This window comes from Scyliorhinus torazame, chromosome 2 (genome assembly GCF_047496885.1).
Source record: "Scyliorhinus torazame isolate Kashiwa2021f chromosome 2, sScyTor2.1, whole genome shotgun sequence".
Lineage (NCBI taxonomy): Eukaryota > Metazoa > Chordata > Chondrichthyes > Carcharhiniformes > Scyliorhinidae > Scyliorhinus > Scyliorhinus torazame.
This window is the reverse complement of record NC_092708.1, coordinates 362876622-362894946: the sequence shown is the minus strand read 5'-3', so window position 1 is coordinate 362894946 and position 18325 is coordinate 362876622. Positions and strand designations below refer to the sequence as shown.

Genomic DNA, 18325 nt, shown 5'->3' with positions numbered 1-18325 from the left:
GCTCTTGGTAGATTCGGTGAGTGCACATTAGAGTGAGACGAGCTGTCTCTATCTAATATGCAGATATGTAAAATACTGATCCTGCCCATAATGGGCGGGACTCAGATCGCAACATCTTGCGAGATCGCGTTAGATCTCACTAGGCGTGGCGAGTCAGGTAGATCACGGAAGAGAGATCTCCCCGCATCAATCGGCCGCAACGCATTTTGGGCGCAATGCAGCTGATAGATTGCGGCCAAAATTTGTCACAGGCACATTACCAGTGCATTCCACATTGTAACAACTTTCTGTACAAAACATTCCCCTCAGATCGTCTCTGGTTCTTGTTGTGTTATGCTGCTTCGGATAACACAGGCTACTACTTGATGCAGTCTTAACTAAAGGATGCTCCAGACTCTGAAGTGAGTTCAATGTGTTTATTGAACTATTAACACAGTTCTCAAATGAGTTAGACGCTCTGCTAATCTAACTGTAGTAACTCAGTCTAACTGTACCAGCTTGCTCTAAGCCACGTGCTGGGGTGTGATGCTGCTGATCACCCCTGTCTAACTCTCTAGATGTCTGTCTGTGGAAAGAGGCAGGGTGTGAGTGCCTCATCCCTTTTATAGTGTTAATGTCATGCCCCCTTGTGGTGATGCCACCTTTGAGTGTCTTGACTGCCCATTGGTTGTGTCCTATTCTGAGTGTTCATTGGTTGCATGTTTGCATATCATGACAATTCTTCTATCAATAGTCTCTGGCTGTCAACGCTTGTGCCCCAGAATTAACTTTTTATTTACTCCATCAAATCTCCTTTTAACCTTCATACAACAGCAAAATACTGTGGATTCTGGAAATGTGAAAGAAAGCAGCTCAGGCAGCACCTGTGGGGAGAGAGAGAGAGGGAGACAGAGGGTGGGGATTAGTTGAGGCGATGGGTTGCAAATTGGTTAGAGAACCATTGGAATCTTAACATTGCCTTTCCATGGGAGGCCCAAATAATAGTCCAAACTGGCACTTACCTGCTCAGCGACTGGCCTGCCACACAATCAGGCCCCAATAGGGCAGACACCCCACCACCAAGAGCTGCCATCCCACTCAGAAGCCAGCAGCTCCAGAACCGGCAGTACAACCAGTAAAGGTGACCACTGGTGGTAATGCAGTAAGGCCTCCAGTAGGACATTGTTGGATCCCTGGAGAGATGTATGTCGGGCAGAGAGTAGACTTGAAGCAAGGCTCATGGTTGGCTTTCAGTGCCCCCCCCCCCCCAACACCTTTCCCGATGCTAGGCACCGCAATTGGGGCACTGAATGCCTGTGAACAAGGGACACCCCAGCTAGGCTACTCGCTAACCATGCAGGGCAGCTTTCTGTGGGCATGGGAAGCCTGCGTGAGGTCAATTAAATCCCTGAGCTATGGTTAAATCCTGGTGGGTAATTGGTATGAAGTGACACTTTCATGAGCCTAATTGACATCCACCCCCCCCCCCCCCCCCCAGTGGCCAGATTTCTCCACAGGGATCCTATCCAACCCTCATAAGATGTAGAACACTTTTCCCACCACTGGGAGTTGGACACAAAGTCTCCTGCCCAATTCTCCTGGACTGCCCGCCATTCTACTCACTCCGAAGGCCTCGAAAGATTCCACCCTGTTTCACCAGTCTATCTATGTCTTCCTGAAGTCTGTTACTATTCTCCTTCCCTGTTTACGAGGTTACTAAGTTTTAAGTCATCTGCCAGCTTGGATATTATGCCCTGTATGTCCAAGTACACGTCATTAATATGTATCAAAAAGAGCAGTTGTCGTAATGCCAACCTGAGGGGTCACCACGGAATGCTTCTGTCCAGTCTGAAAAACATTCAACTCTTGCTTTCTGTCTCTTTGCCAACCTTATAACCACTTCTGCTTTAATTTTATGGGCTTCAATTTTACTAACAAATCTATTAAGTGACTTTATAAAACATTTTATAAAAATCCATACACCAACTGTAATACTTCATGAAACATCTGCATTTGGGAAAGTGATCTGTTGCCCTTTCTAAACCACAGTGTGTCTTCGCCCATATATGGTGGACAAATGACTATGAGACTCAGTTTATAAAACAGAATAATATTTATTCACGCGCACACAATGGTTATGCTTATTCAATCAGACACTCCCAATCATACCCCAATAGTTCCAAGATCTTAACTTAACTTGGCAATGACTAACAAGCTTTAGGCAGATACAGGCCTGTTATCTGTAGTTCCGGTCTTGTAGTCCTCTGTTAGTTGGTTATCAATCTGGTTCTCTTCTGTCTCTGGTATTCCTTCTGTTGGTAGTGTTGATGGTCCCCTTCGTCGGCCGGTGGAAGTCACCTTCTTAGTTACAGCTGCTCAAGAGAAAGAATGAATCCGTAACTTTTATGCTGTTTGAATTTCGTGACTCTTTTGGTGGGCGGTCTCTGGGTAATTTGTCAATCAATTGATCTGGGCTCGATCAGCCTGATTGATAAAGTCGAATCAGAGGCTGCCACATCAATTTTGGGGTGGACATTCAGTGGCCATACTTGAAGGTGTTGGAAACATGTAGGCCCTTCCAAGTAAGGAAGTTAGGTGCCGCTGTGTCTGGTAAACAATTGTGATTGATTCTGTTGGTGGCCTGGAGATAGCCCTTTACTTATGTTATTCGCATCAAGCTGTGAAATTGTTTGAAATCTGCAAAGCCTTTTCCTGTAGCTGTATTTGATCGGCCTGCAGCCTGCTTGTCCATACCCTTGACCACTTTTCCCAGCATCCCTTGCTGGACGCCATTTTAGATGGCCATTGATCCATCAAGAGGTGAAAGGAAACAGTCCACCCCCACGTACTGAGGGAAACCAGGGTAAGTGTAGTACTCTCACTTCCGATGGGTGTGGGCTCAAGTTCCATTCCAAAGACTTGAGCACAAAGGTCAGGGTGGAACTTCTAGGAGGGCTGCAGTTTCAAGAATTGCTGTATTTCAGATGTGAAGTCAACGTGAGGCCACTTCACCCTCTCAGGTGGATGTAGAAGATCCAATGGTGCTCTTTGAAGAAGAGTAGGAAGTTCTCCACTGCTTTGAAGTCCAGGCCATTAGTTATTTGCTAACGAAGCCCACTAGAAACAAATGATCTCGTCATTATCATATTGCTGTTTTGTAAGATCTTACTGTGCATAAATTGGCTGCCACATTTTCCACATTACAGCCATGACAACATTTCAAAATTATTGCATTGGCTGTAAAGTGCTTTGAGATGTCTTGGGATCCTGAAAGGTGCCATATAAACACAAGTCCAAAAGATGCAGGGGCAGAGGTAGGCCATTCAGCCCATCTAGCCTGCTCCTTCTAACTACCACATCCTTGCCAGATATAACCAAAAGCAAAAGTAGAGGATGAAGCCTAAAGTCTCCTTCATGTTCCCCCGATGGAGACATAATTATTGTCCAAAACCATTATATACTTCTCTGTTGTGTTGAACCAACAAAATGGATGGAAAAAATTAGCTCACAGGAATAAACTGTCAAAATGTCATATATTGAATTTTTTTTCCCATTGAATTAAGTTTTCACATATCAGGTACAGTTAGTTCCTTTTTTTATATAAATTTAGAATACCCAATTATATTTTTCCCATTAAGGGGCAATTTAGCATGGCCAACCACCTTCCTTGCATACCTTTGGGTTGTGGAGGGGGGGGGGGGGGTGAGACCCACACAGACACAGGGAGAATGTGCAAACTCCCCGGGGCCGGGACCGAACCCGGGTCCTCAGTGCCGTGAGGCAGCAGTGCTAGCCACTGCACCACCGTGCCGCCCACAGTTAATTTCTTGCATACAGCTCTTCTCTGTAATTGATTTTAAAGAAATATTAGAATAAATTAGAAACAATTGTAGTTAATGGGAACAGGGAAAGACCATTCAGCCCCTCAAACCCGTTTCACCATTGAATAAGATCATGGCTGATCTGCGAATTAACTTCCTCTACCCACCTTTTCCTCATATCCCTTAATACCTCTAGCTAAGAAACATCTGTCAGTCTCCATTTTAATTGATAACAATGGCCTGTCGTCAATCGCCATTTGCAGAAGAACGTTCCAAATTTCTATCATTCTTTGTGTGAATTTCACCCCTAAAAGCCCTGTCCCGGGTACTTCACGTGAAGTGAGGTGGGAGCGGCCATGTTTTCACGAGCTCCAGCTCTGCTCAACTTTTCGTCCATCTTTTTATCTTATGCACATTTCTTTTTTGTCTTTCCTTGATTTGCATGTTTTGTGCTATTGTTAGTCAATGTTAGTCAATGTTTCTGCATGATAGTGCCGAGTTAGAATGTTTAAATCCTCGCTTGTGCGTGGTGGCTAGGGGGAGTTGAGATAGGGCCTGCCTTTAGTGGCACAGTTGCCCTGACGGTGCAGTATGCACCAACGGTTGATGGCTGCCAATGAAGATGCTGTTTTGGCTGAAGGTCTCGTCTCGGAGGTACAGGTCGTCAAGACCCATTTCCAAGAGTTGCTGGTGTTTTTATGGAGGCAATGGAGATGCACAAGGAGGTTCTTGCATTCGAGAAATTCAATGGGGCACACTAATCCTATCTTCCAAACCGGGCGCATGTGTGGCCTTCCGACCACTTGTCCTTTGTTGTCCCGTTCCGGACGTCGGTTGTGAGGGGTTAGGAGCGGCCCAGCTGGTCGAGTCACCTACCCTGGCCGGAGCCTGGGTGGTGACCGCCTGGGTTCTGGTGAGAGGGCATGGGGAAACTATGGTGTCTCATGCTTCGATCATTGGAATCCGGGAGAGATCCTGAAGAGTGTTTATTGATCCTGATCCTGCCTCATCTTCCTGATTTTGGCTTTCTCCGTGCGCCTGTGAAGAAGTCTTTATGCTGAGGACTGCCTTGAATTTCTGCGTCTCGTTCATTATCCTGGACTTTGCTCCTTGTTGATCATGTTGCTGTCTGCTAGATGGTGTCAATTGTTTCCGTTTACAGGAAAGTAAATATTCCGGGTGTGATGGCTTGTACCATTGAGTGTCCTGACTTAACAAATTTATATCATGTTAAGCCGAATGTTGAATGTGGGATTGGTGAACAGTCTCTATCTTAAATGTTTTTGAGCCTTATATTGTCTGACTGTCCTTGTGGTGGAGGGAGGGGGTTGATTTTTGTCGTCTCCCCCCCCACCGGTCTCGCTTAGAAGGAATATGAGCGGAGCTGGAGGGGAGGGAGTGAGGGGTGGAAGGTTGGAGTTGGTAGGGTTAGTTGTCCTCACTATGATCGAGGAAGGTCCCCCCAGTTAGAGCTCACCAATTTGGGGGCAGGGGAGGGGAGGGGGCATTCTTTTAATTTGTAACAGAGCATCTGCGCCTTTTCTCTTAGGTAATCCTAGCCCTTTTTTCTGAGCAGTCCTGGTTGTCAGGTTGGGTTCCCCGGTGCTGGGGGATTGAGGGGGGGGGGGGTTTGGCCTTCCCTCCCAGGGCCCCCCTCTTCTCGGGGACGGAGCTCCCTCCTTCCGGCTGGGATTTGATGATATATTTCTTAACTTCGGGTCTTTTGCGTTGTGGGTATCAGTGTAATTCCTCTTTAGCTCGGGGATTCTCAGATTTTTAATTCCTCTGTTACTTTTCGTTGAAGCTATGTCTATGACGTTGTTGACTCGATCCTTCTTTGGTGTAGATGGATCTTGTATCCATGGAAGGAACACATTGGGGATATTGCCCCGGCTCACCCAATCTTATTTGTTTCTATGTTTGCAATGAACTTTGTTATGTGGTGTACCTGTTTTACATTGATACTTTTTTCACCTTTTCTTTTGTTTGGAGGCGATAATTGTTAAAACTTGAAAACTTCAGTAAATTACATTTTTTTTAAGAAGAGTTGTCTCTAACTTGTTAACTATGCCCCCTAGTGATAGACTCCCCAACTATCAAAAATAAAAGACGTTGATCAAACCAACACTTAACTTTCGAATACAATCCTAATTTGTGTAATCTCTCTGTAGCTCAATTCTCAAAGTCCAGGAATCATTCTAGCAAATCGGGGCAGCATGGTGGCACAGTAGTTAGCACTGTTGCCTCACAGCTTCAGGGACCCGGGTTTAAATCCTACCTTGGGTGACTGTGTGGAGTGTGTACGTTCTCCCCGTGTCTGCATGGGTTTCTTACCGGTGCTCCGGAGTTTCCTCCCATAGTTCAAAGATGTGCAGGTTAGGTGGATTGACCATGATAAATCGTCCTTTAGTTCGGTTGGGTTACGGAGTTACGGGGGAGTGGACTTCGGTAGGGTGCTCTTTCAGAGGGTCGATGCAGACTCAATGGGCCGAATGGCCTCCTTTTGCACTGTAGAGATTCTATGGGCGCGATCTTGCCAAAAGGGAACAAAGTCCCTGAACAAGCGTGTTTAGCTGCGTGTTTCCCGGCACTCGCATTGCCAAGAAACATATGACTATTCGATGCAACTTGCATTGAATAAGGGGCCTGATAAGGGAATGCGTGGACGAGGCCTCACGTAGCCCCATTTTTTTACAATGGGGAACTCCACTCGACGGAACACCCAAAGTAGCGAGAGATCGGGACGCCATCGGTATCTCCAAGACCCCCGAAGTGATCCCGACCCCCCCCTCCCCACCCCAGCCCGAACACTGTCCGAACACTATAGTCCGTTTTAAGTTTGTTTTGTTGTTAAAAAAATAACATCACTCCATCCGAATTCACTTGCATCCTTTCCCCCTCGACTTTTGTTTTAAATTGAACATTTCCCTTGTCTTTCACATGTCTTCATTCTTTAAGCCTCCTACCCCCAGATACTCCCAGATAATTTTATACATGGGAGGGGAGGAAGCATTTTGTTACAATTCACTGAAAAAAACACTGAAATTCACTGAAATACTCAGATCCTGAAGGCTGACTACTTTGTAGTGTCATGATAATCTTTGACATTACAGCACTTTCTCCTCAACTGACAGAGCCACTATTAAAGATGGCCACGGCTTGATAACAACCAGATTAGTAAACTGGCTTTCTGCCTCACACTAAATAAAGCTCTCTATTATTGTTGGGCCTTTTATCCCTTATCAACAGCCAATAGAGTACAATAGTGAGCACTGCAATTGTATCATAAGCAGTGATACATTGATGCAAGTGCATTAAATCGTCTTGAAAACTGCAGTGTGTGCAGTTAGGGGCTGATTAAAAGCAAACCCTTCTCTCGTGTTTCGTTCTGTAGAACTAATGTGTGCCCCAGAGTAGGCTGTTGCACACTTAACCATCGACTTACCTTTCACAACAGCACACCAGCTCTGCTTGACTTGCCGTGACCAACAGGTAGGAAATGAATAGTTGAGTTGCTTGACATTATTTTTGTACGTCAGATGTTTCTTTCTGCGTGTCATTGCCGTGATCAACTTGTATATCAAGACGATCACAAATAATTAACACTTTAATTGCAGAGGGTCAATGCAATTAATCGACAGTCGTGACAATAATTGGACAGCTGTTGCGATTTACAGTAAAACAGAGCATGAAAAGACAAATATGCATTTAAATAGAAGGGTCTCAGGAGTCGGAGGAGAAGAACTTTTTTTTCTAGGTGATGTTTGGGTAGCTGCAGAAATTCCCCTCATCTAAAATACTTTTCCAAATATTTCTGCGACATGCCAATGACTGGTAGAATCTGTTTTACAAGTAAGGGTCAGAATTTGCCGTCAGATTAACAGCTGACATTAATAGCCCTCATGCACAAATGTCATAACTTCAAGGGAGTAAAATCCAAGAGACAAAATCGAATCCTGTGTGAAGAGGCATGTTGGATTTGAAACCTTTTAACTCTGTTTTTCTACCTGTGGAATTGTTCCCAACACTTCATGTTTTCATTTAAAACCTCACTTATCTGAGCTCCTCATTTGAATTCCTCTCTCTCCAACCCATAATCAGGCTGAGAAGTAACTCTTGCCTGAATTGACATAAACAGTGCACATTTAAACCATCCAGCAAAATCAGCATTAACAAAATGGACAAGGAAAGAAAAAAAATTATGTTGAAGCTAATTTTTGGTAACTGTTTGACATTTGAAGGGTTGGCGCTCTAACTAGGGACAGCACCGTAGCACAAGTGGATAGCACTGTGGCTTCACAGCGCCAGGGTCCCAGGTTCAATTCCCTGCTGGGTCACTGTCTGTGCGGAGTCTGGACGTTCTCCCCTTGTGGGTTTCCTCCGGGTGCTCTGGTTTCCTCCCACAGTCCAAAGAGGTGCAGGTTAGGTGGATTGGCCATGATAAATTGCCCTTAGTGACCAAAAAGGTTAGATGGGGTTATTGGGTTACGGGGATAGAGTGGAAGTCAGGGCTTAAGTGGGTCGGTGCAGACTCAATGGGCTGAATGGCCTCCTTCTGCATTGTATGTTCTATACAGGCTACACAGTACACATCACATTTATTGGAGTCAAATAGGATTTGTGGTAGAAGGGTTTAACTTGAAACAGTAATGAAAAAATTTTCAACAACTAAATGATTGTGTTAAGGTGACCCGTTTAGATAAACGGATTAATATTTTCAATGCAAATAACAGCTATTACTCTAGCTAAATTTTCATAGGGTACACAAAATAAAAGATGGGCACTTCAAATAGAATAATCCCACTTTCAGATTAATTCTGTCCTTTATTTTCATGAAAGATATAGGGTGCGATCTAACGGCCTTGTTGCCCCCGACACGGGATATAACGGGCCAGTAAATCTTGCAAGAGGCCCCTCACGAGATTTATGACACTCATTACACCTCATGTGATCTAATGAGATCTCATGAGGCTTTGGGATCTGGAACCCACCCTCAATGGGCGGGATCCAGCTTTGCATTTTCAAGTGAGTAGTTAGTCTCACTTGAACATTTCTACGCAGGAGTATCCCAAGGCCCGGGATCGAACGGCCTCGCCTTGGAGACCTCGACCGGGTGCCATTTAGCACTGGTCTCCACAAATATATCGGTACTTGTGGGGCCTCCCAGGCACCCGGGACTCCCTGGGTGGTATGGCTCTGGGCAGAGTGATACCCTAGCACTCCTGATACCATCCAGGAACTGTGGCACTGCCAGGGTGCCAGGCTGGCAGTGCCCAGGTGGCATTTTGCCCATGCTGGGGATTAGGAACAGGAGTGCCCTGTCCTTGTGAGGCTGGAGGACTCCCTAAATGGTAAGTTTGGGCATTGGTGGGGCGTCCGGAGGCCGCAGTGGAGTGGATTTGTGAGATTCGGATGCCATTTAAAAATGACACCTGATTTCTTCCTGCACTGGTGAGCCGAGCTTGTGAGTGCAGGAAATGAGTCTAAGTGCGGCCTCAGCAGGGTGTTCCTCGCCGAGGCCCAAATGAAGCAGAGTTCCGTTTAATAGTAGTGTCAGGAAACACCCTGCTAAACACACCCAAAGCAGGACTCTGTTATTTTCCCATTAAGTCGAACCTGTAGTCGAAAGTACTTCAAGGAGTCAAGCTTCCAATAGGGGGCATAAATAGCCACCCTTAAAATTAAGGCTCATCTACACAGGTGAATGCAATGGACTCAGAGGAGGATCACATTGAGCTGTAGGAGGTGCAGTTCCAAACCACCTCCAGCAAAATTCAACCACATGAACATCTAGCTCATTGTTGAGTTAAACAGCTTCAGTAAGATTTAACATACAAAGTAAAAAAAGCACAATGATACCTGATATGTTTCATGACTGATCACAATGCTTTTTCATGACACTCAGTAGTCCATGTGTAATGACTGTAAGATCAATTAGCAAATTAAACATTGATCAAAAAATGTATTCAAAACTCATTAAGTTGGTTCTTACTGTGGACGTTTATGGATTTATTTATTTTTGAAGCTGATATCACAGGTTAATGACACATTTCAAATGCTGCCTACGCTTTCTTGTTTCAAGGTCTAAGTTCAAAAATCTTGTGTGGATAACCTAGTCAAAACTACATGTTGAATGTTTAAACAAAAGAAAACAAACCCAATTCTCATGAAATGAAATGAAAATCACTTATTGTCACAAGTAGGCTTCAAATGAAGTTACTGTGAAAAGCCCCTAGTCACCACATTCAGGCGCCTGTTTGGGGAGGCTGTTACGAGAATTGAACCGTGCTGCTGGCCTGCCTTGGTCTGCTTTCAAAGCCAGCAATTTAGCCCTGTGCTAAACAGCCCCTATAATAATCACTTATTGTCACAAGTAAGCTTCAATGGCGTTACTGTGAAAGGCCCCTAGTCGCCATATTCCGGCACCTGTTCGGGGAGGCCGGTACGGGAATTGAACCCGTGCTGCGGCCTTGTTCTGCATTACAAGCCAGCTCTTTAGCCCAGTGTGCTAAACCACACTGGCAGAAAGTTATTTATTTTTCCTGAGATATGAAAACACGGTTTTTATACAGATGTCAATATTTTAAAGAGGATTTAAATTATTTTTAATGGTAACAATTCATTACTTTCAATTAACTAGACATCTTGAGGTCAATATTCAATTATTACATGATTAAATAATGCTCAGTACCTATTACTGATGAACTAGCACTCACTCGGTCAACATAAAACTCAATTTTAGCCCATGTAATTTTTTTACATCTTGTACATTTTCGTGACACTTTTTTTTCCATTTATCAAATCAAGTCTGCCATTTATAGTTTAGAAATGACAGCATACACTGGCATGCTATGTGACAGCCTTAAAAACTGGATATTTTTCCAAATTTGCTTTTGTTAAGAATCCGGCAAGTCAAAAACACCAGTTGTAAAGTGAGGTGGACTATTCCAAAAGGTAGTCCATTTTCTTTTGAGGTGTAATGTTGCCCTCACCATTTGCAGATGGTGTGCATCAGCGTGGACAATAATTTTGCTTTATATCTACTCCATTCCTATCAGAGTTGTGACAACCATAGCTGATGTTAATGCTGGACAAGCCAGATCTCAGATTGAAATCTTGCTTGTCTGATGGTAATTCTTTAACATTTTGGAAATGAGGAGGAAAAACTGAAGACAAACTCACAGGACTCCAGTGATAAATAATTATTAAAATTTGAAGCATTAAAATGTTTATTAAAAGGGGGAAAAAAACTTAAACACACAAGATAAAAGACACGCAATTAGAAATAAATCTTACAAACTAACCCCCAAAATGCTTTATCAAAGGTACACAATAAAACTATAATTTTGGCAACAGCCGTTATAGATTCTTAATCATAAAATCCAGCAAATATTATCCCAACCAAGAAAATGGTTTCACTTTATACTGAGGTACTCCGCAGAATGAATCCACACTGATGTGATTTGCCAAACGGGAGATTTAAAACAAACGGAGTTGGATTCTCCGATTTGGCAGCTATGTCCGGAGGATGTGTCTGGTCTTATGACCAAAAAGTCAGTGCCGGCGACCCGCACCCGTGCTCCATCCGGTGGGGGGCTAGCAGCCCCACCACATAACCTGCATATACGGACGCAGAATGGCTGGGTCCGTGGCTGCGCACGCACACGGTGGCAGCCTGCGGCGGCAGCAACAAACAACATGGCGCCGGCCGCGTGCGGACCTGGCCTGCCAGATAGTGCCCTCCTGTAACCCCCCTCACCACGCCCAGACCACCTCTCACCAGTCCCCACAGCCCCCGCCGAAGCCCCCCCTGCCAGCGGAACGGCTCCCCCCCCCCCCCCCGACTGTGGCGGCGCTGGACACAGTCCGCCACACCAGGTTCACGAAAATTGAGAGGACACGTGTCCTACCTCATCGGGAAGTCAGCCCATTGGGGGCGGAGCATCGGGGGGGGGGCCTCAGGTGACGTCCTGAGGCTGCGCCAATGGCGTGTGGCATATGCCGTTTTTGAGGGGGCGGAGTATCCAAAAATCGGCGCCGACCCCGATTTCGGCATAAAAATGGATTCTCCAGCCGATCGCTAAACGCGATTTTGGCGTCGGCAATCGGAGAATCCCGCCCACAGTTTCTCTGGACAAATATTCTCCTGGCCCAATTAAAAGACTTTCACAGCTTTCTAACACACTCCAAAAGATAGGAACTGACTTTCAGTAGAACTTTCACCCACAATAACTGACTACACCTAAAAAAAACTTTTTTTTGCAAAAGTACTTTTCCTCCCCTTTCATCTCAGCTCTCCATTATCTTCAACTATCCCATTGAAATCTCGGCTTTTCAAATCTTAAAAACCTTTTGTGACCCTCTTTTATCTCTATTTTAGTTCAGTAGAATTTTTAGATCTACTCTGTTTACCTGTAAATTAAGACCCACCAGGAGGCCACATTACAAATGCAAGAAGATAACACCTTTAATCTTTCATCCCTTTGTTATGGCTCAGGGTTTAGAGAATCCCAAAGTGTATCATGGAGTTCACCTGACCCACAACTTGTAATAGATTGTGGTATGGGGAGCACACGGCCCACTCTACAGGTGTGGTACAGCAGAAATGGAAACCTTTTTTAAAGCAAAACAATGTTTATTCTATGAACTCAAGTTAACCTTTTAAAACAAACAGTGAATATCTTAGCAACCATTAATTCAAAGATAACCCCCAAAGAATACACCACTAAGTAACCTGTATGCTGTCCTTTTACACCCAAAAGACTTAACTAACCTCTAAACAGAAACAAGGGTTTATATTCAATACTGAAAACATTTATAATTCTGAATTCACCAAATGATTAGGAGATAGTCCTTCATGGCAGAGAGATCAACAGTACAGCTGCTTTGGCTGACTTCAGCTGCAACACACTGAAAATCAAAACATAAAGACAGACACACCCAAGCTTTTCTCAAAGTGAAACTTAAAAGCAGAACCAGAGCTCAGCTCCACCCACACTCTGACATCATTGCAGTAACATGAGCAGCTAACCATTTCTTAAAGTGACATTCTCATGACACCTTAGATTTCACAGACAATCTGACTCCAACAACATCTCCTTTGATTAACCCTGGATGCACAGACACAGTTTTACCCTTACCTACACAGAATATATATATAAACACAGAAATATATGAAGATACGCATCTCATCACAAAGTAAATGCTTTTGGAACTAAAGATCTAATAATGTCATTGTCAAACGCTTAAATCTGGTCCGGGGAATTTGTTGTGGGCGAGGCGGAGAATTTGACGGACAAGCAAAAGATCCGTTGACCTTGGGCAGGAACCTCCACCCTTTGGGCAGAATTCTCCCAACCCACCCATGGCACTTTGGTGGTGGGCGGGCAAGGAGAATCTGCCAGGAGCCAAAATGTTGGGAAGCCGCTAGTGTAAAATTACGTTGCAATTCTCCCAATGGCGGGTTAATGGCAGGTTGATCATCCCGCTGGCTGGTGGCATGAGTGGCATGTGTATTTGTTTGTATCCTAGGAGTACTCATTAAAGCAGTGGCCCAAAGGTGTCCCTTCGGGCCTTCCAATCCTGCATCATGTCAGCAGGAAAACATATTGGCGTCAAACCCAATTGCTAAGCGTGGCGTGCACAAGATGACCCTCAGTGGTCAAGAAATGTCAAGGTGAGTGCAGCAAAGCTTTCTGCCACAGGGCTGCACTGATCCTGATGTGCCGAATGCCACTCCGCCTGGGCAGACCAGATCCTGCCCTCCACCCCCATGCCGAGCTGGTCTTACTCGACAGCACTGTGCTGCTGGAAGCATGGACCCCATTGATTTTGATTTGATTTTGATTTGATTTGATTTATTATTGTCACATGTATCAGTATACAGTGAAAAGTATTGTTTCTTGCATGCTGTACAAACAATGCGTCCCGTTCATAGGGAAGGAAGGAGAGACCGCATAATATAATCATAGATAGAATCATAGAAGTTTACAGCATGGAAACAGGCCCTTCGGCCCAACCAGTCCAAGCCGCCCAGTTATAATGTTAATATAATGTTACAGTTATAGCAAGGTGTAGAGAAAAGATCAACTTAATACGAGGTACGTCCATTCAAAAGTCTGATGGCAGTAGGGAAGAAGCTGTTCTTGAGTCGGTTGGTACGTGACCTCAAACTTTGGTATCTTTTTCCTGACGGAAGAAGGTGGAAGAGAGTATGTCCGGGGTGGGTGGGGTCCTGAATTATGCTGGCTGCCTTTCTGAGGCAGCGGGAATTATAGATAGAGTCAATGGATGGGGGGCTGGTTTGCGTGTTGGATTGGGCTACATTCACGACCTTTTGTAGTTTCCTGCGGTCTTGGGCAGAGCAGGCTCCATACCAAGCTGTGATACAACCAGAAAGAATGCTTTCTATGCTGCATCTGTCGAAGTTGGTGAGGGTCGTAGCTGACATGCCAAATTTCCTCAGTCTTCTGTGAAAGTAGAGTCGTTGGTGGGCTTTCTTAACTATAGTGTCGGCATGGGGGGACCAGGACAGGCTGTTGGTGATCTGTACACCTAAAAACTTGAAGCTCTCAACCCTTTCGACTTCGTTCCCATTGATGTAGACAGGGGCATGTTCTCCACTACGCTTCCTAAAGTCGATGATAATCTCCTTTGTTTTGTTGACATTGAGGGAGAGATTATTGTCGTCGCACCAGTTCACCAGATTCTCTATCTCATTGTGTCACCATCTCAGTTCTGTACTGCACCTGGTGTTGGGAATTACAGGGGCTTCCTTCCCGCCCCCCGGTGTGACACACCAGTGTTTACCTGGACAGCACTTTGCTGTGTGACTCATGCAGCCACCACAACAAAACTCCGAAGTTCGACCAGGAGCGGAGTCCAAGTGAGGGTTTGGGGGCCTGACCAAACAAGGGGCATTGAGGAAGGAGGGCTGTATAAATGGGAGGGGGAGGTAGGGCGAAGGTTCACAATGGCAAACAGAGAGGCAAGGAGGTGGATGAAGAATGTGAACAATAGAAAGCAGAGGGAAGACCAAATGGAGGGAATCGTAGAATCCTCACAGTGCAGAAGGAGGCCATTCGGTCCATCGAGTCTGCAAAGAACCTCTGAAAGAGCACCCTAGGACCAAAATCCCACCCTGTCCGACAATAAGCGATTGTTATTATTCTAAGCTTTGGACACGAGGGAGCAATTTAACACGACCAATCCACCCAACCTAGACATCTTCGGACTGTGGGAGGAAACCGGAGCACCCAAAGGAAACCCACGCAGACACGGGGAGAGTGTGCAAACTCCACACAGTCACCCGAGGTCATAATTAAACCTCAGACCTGCTGCTGTGAGGCTGCAGTTCAAACCACTGTACCCCAACATGAAAATCTCATAAACAATGGGGGTCAAAGGAATACCGCATTGTTTACTGGAAGGGAATGAATAAAGACTCCGGGGGTGTTCGGTAGAGATTCATGTGGGGCATGGGCAGGTGATGGGCTCAGGGGGAATGTGGTTGAATTGAGAAACAGACTTCCTCTTGAAGCTGCTAGCCTTTTCCCTCTGGTGTTGCTGAAATCCTGCACGGTCTGGTGAAGACAGGAGAGAGTAATAGGAGTCTGTGCTGGGCTGGTATTTAACTATGGCGCCGGGACCTTTGAACCAATCAGCGGATAAATGAGCTGCTGACTGCCCGAGAGTCAGAGGGTAACTCACCTGTGCATAATTAATGGTGTTCCAAGCGCTGATATTGGCGCAGGATCCTACCATTCTGATTGGCATGACAGGCACCGCCAGAGCCACCCCCCACTGCACGTCTTCTCAAAATGGGAGAATTCCACCCCTTACTTTGTGGAACGTTCTACAATGTTCCATAGTGTTCAACTGTATTCTTTCAAAATGAGTTATAATGTGTGCAATAGTGAAATTTATAACAATTGTGAAAAAGCAACTGTGATCTGAAGAATGGAAGGAATGTATGACCTTAGTTATATTAATTTTTTAATTAATTGCCCATAGTGTCCAAAATTGCCCTTAGTGTTGGGTGGGGTTACTGGGTTATGGGGGATAGGGTGGAGGTGTTGACCTTGGGTAGGGTGCTCTTTCCAAGAGCGGGTGCAGACTCGATGGGCCGAATGGCCTCCTTCTGCACTGTAAATTCTATGAATTTTATTTGAACACTAACAGCTGGTCACGAACATTCAGAATATTGTGAGTATCCAATGATTAGCAGTCAATTTAACCTGACAATATATGGAAATTTACACTCCGTTGTCAATGATAATGAATTGGTACAGGAACCTAATTCAGTTCCGTTATAAGATCAGATCCTATTTCACTGTCCTAAGGGGCCCTCAGTGCTCATTGGTCCTCCAGCCTTGGTGACGTGATGCAGGGTTAGACCTCGAAAATATTTCCGAAATGGGGGTCTCAATGTAAAACCTAAAATTCAACCCTACAAACTTGAAAATTGCTTATATTTCTGCATTTAAATTAAGCGATTAATTTTAATCCTCCCAACTTTTGAATCAACTGACCTTCAGAGGTTTGTCAAGTTTTCTCATTGAATTTGTTACTGATTAAATTCATTGTGGCTGTACCAATTCTGAGCCATGAGCAGGTCATTAGAAATTATCACTGTTATTTGAATGCTTTGGCTCAAACAAATTTAAATAAGAGCCAGAGGATTTAGATTCTAGACCCAGTCTCGGACTTGAGCACTTCAAGTTGGCACTCCCGTGCACTACTGAACATTATCAAAGATCCTTATCTTTCAGGTGAGACATTAAACTGAGGCCATATCTGCCATTCAGATGGACATAATAGTTCCCGTGTTTCGAAGATGAGTAAGGGAGTTACACCCACTGTCCTAACCAATAATTAGCCCTAAATCAACATCACTAAAACAGATTATATAGTCATTATCACATTGCTGTTGTAGGAATTTATTTTTGTACGAATTGGCTGCTGCATTGACTTCAGTGATCACACTCCAAGAAGTACTTCATTGTCTGTAAAGCACTTTGGGATGTCTTGAAAATGTGGCAGGCATTATATAAATGCAAATCTCTCTTCTTTCTAACTCTAATCAGTTTAGGCTGAACAATTCCAAATTTGTCCTGAAACCTATGTGAGGTGCTGATGCAGTAAATCAGGAAAACGCATTCCCACTACTACTAACTCAACAGCGGTCAGGGGAAACAACTTTTATGCAGAGGGTTGTTACAACAGGGAGTGACCCATCAAAAACTGTGTTGAAGTCAGAATCTGTAACAGCTGTTAAAAAGGGAAGTGGATCATTAGCTACCAGAAGTTAAATGGATGTAAGCAAAGTGCACACTAATGGAAGGAAGTGAATGGCTAGTTTTGGAGAGCTGCACTAATCAATGAAACCCCTTCTATGCCGCAGAAGTCAAAGATTGTATGAGCAGCGTGTTCCCTGATTTATAACTTTAAATACATTGTCATTTTAAACACATCTAAGAACAATAAACGTAAAAACATTTCATTCTGTATCTCTGAGATTTTTGTTTAAAAAACAGCCCATTTATCTTAAGATCGACTTTGATGGGAATGCCTATTTAGAATTTATAAGGCTGCATATGTATTATTTTTGTTTATTCGTTCTTGGGATGTGGGCATCGCTGGCTGGGCCAGCATTTATTGCCCACCCCTGAGGGCATTTAAGAATTAACCACATTGTTGTGGATCTGGAGTCACATGTAGGCCAGACCAGGTAAGGACCACAGATTTGCTTCCCTAAAGGACATCAGTGATCCAGATGCATTTTTCTGATAATCGACATTGGTTTCATGGTCATCATTAGACTTTTAATTTCAGATTTTTTTTTTATTGAATTCAAATTTCACCATCTGTCATGGCGGGATTCGAACCCAGGTCACCAGAGAATGACTCTGGGGGGGATTCTACATTGTAGGCACCCCCACGCCGGCGGGAAATCTGCAGGTGTAAGTGCGCTGCTGGTGAAGCGGAGGATCCCGCCGATGGAGAATCCAGCCCAAGGTCTGAATTACCAGCCCCAGCGACAATACCACTGCCTCCCCATCAACAATGACAGTCCCACAAGAAAAAGTGTCAACTAACAATAAAACCTTAACATCTAGTAATAAATGACTTACAATTTATTTGGAACATCATAATCGGGGTCTATCAGTGTACAACAAAAGAGGGGAAAATAGGCTAACAATTTCTCTCAATACAAAATAGAATTACATGAAGAATTATTTTTATACAATAGTTAGAAAATGCATTTTGGCATATTTAACTAAGGGCAAAGTTGTAAGAAATGTATTTACAATGCAAATACTGCCAGACTGAAGGTCAGTTTACTGATTAATATGTAACTCAGCTGTTTGCATTTGCTGTGGTATAAATTGACATTTAACACAAGGGACTGTGTGTGAGCAGTGGGAAAGGGTGAAGTAACAAACAGCCTGCTTAATTTCAGGTAAGATTGGCACTATTCAAATCTCTTCAGAACTCAGCCGGCAGAGATGTATCAAGGATCCGTT

General features: G+C 44.4%; 1 protein-coding gene across 2 annotated transcripts in view; it reads left to right on the top strand.

Moving 5' to 3' along the window:
• The first annotated feature begins 7267 nt into the window (after nt 1-7267).
• Nucleotides 7268-18325, top strand: part of LOC140404343 (alpha-1-antiproteinase 2-like) — a 31934-nt gene continuing 20876 nt past the window's right edge. The window contains exon 1 of one of the 2 annotated variants that reach the window (XM_072492758.1): nt 7268-7292. The gene's annotated coding sequence lies outside the window, so the exon portion shown is untranslated. Of the gene's footprint in view, nt 7293-18138; nt 18262-18325 lie in introns of those variants that run through there. The other variant, XM_072492748.1, reaches the window with a different exon arrangement.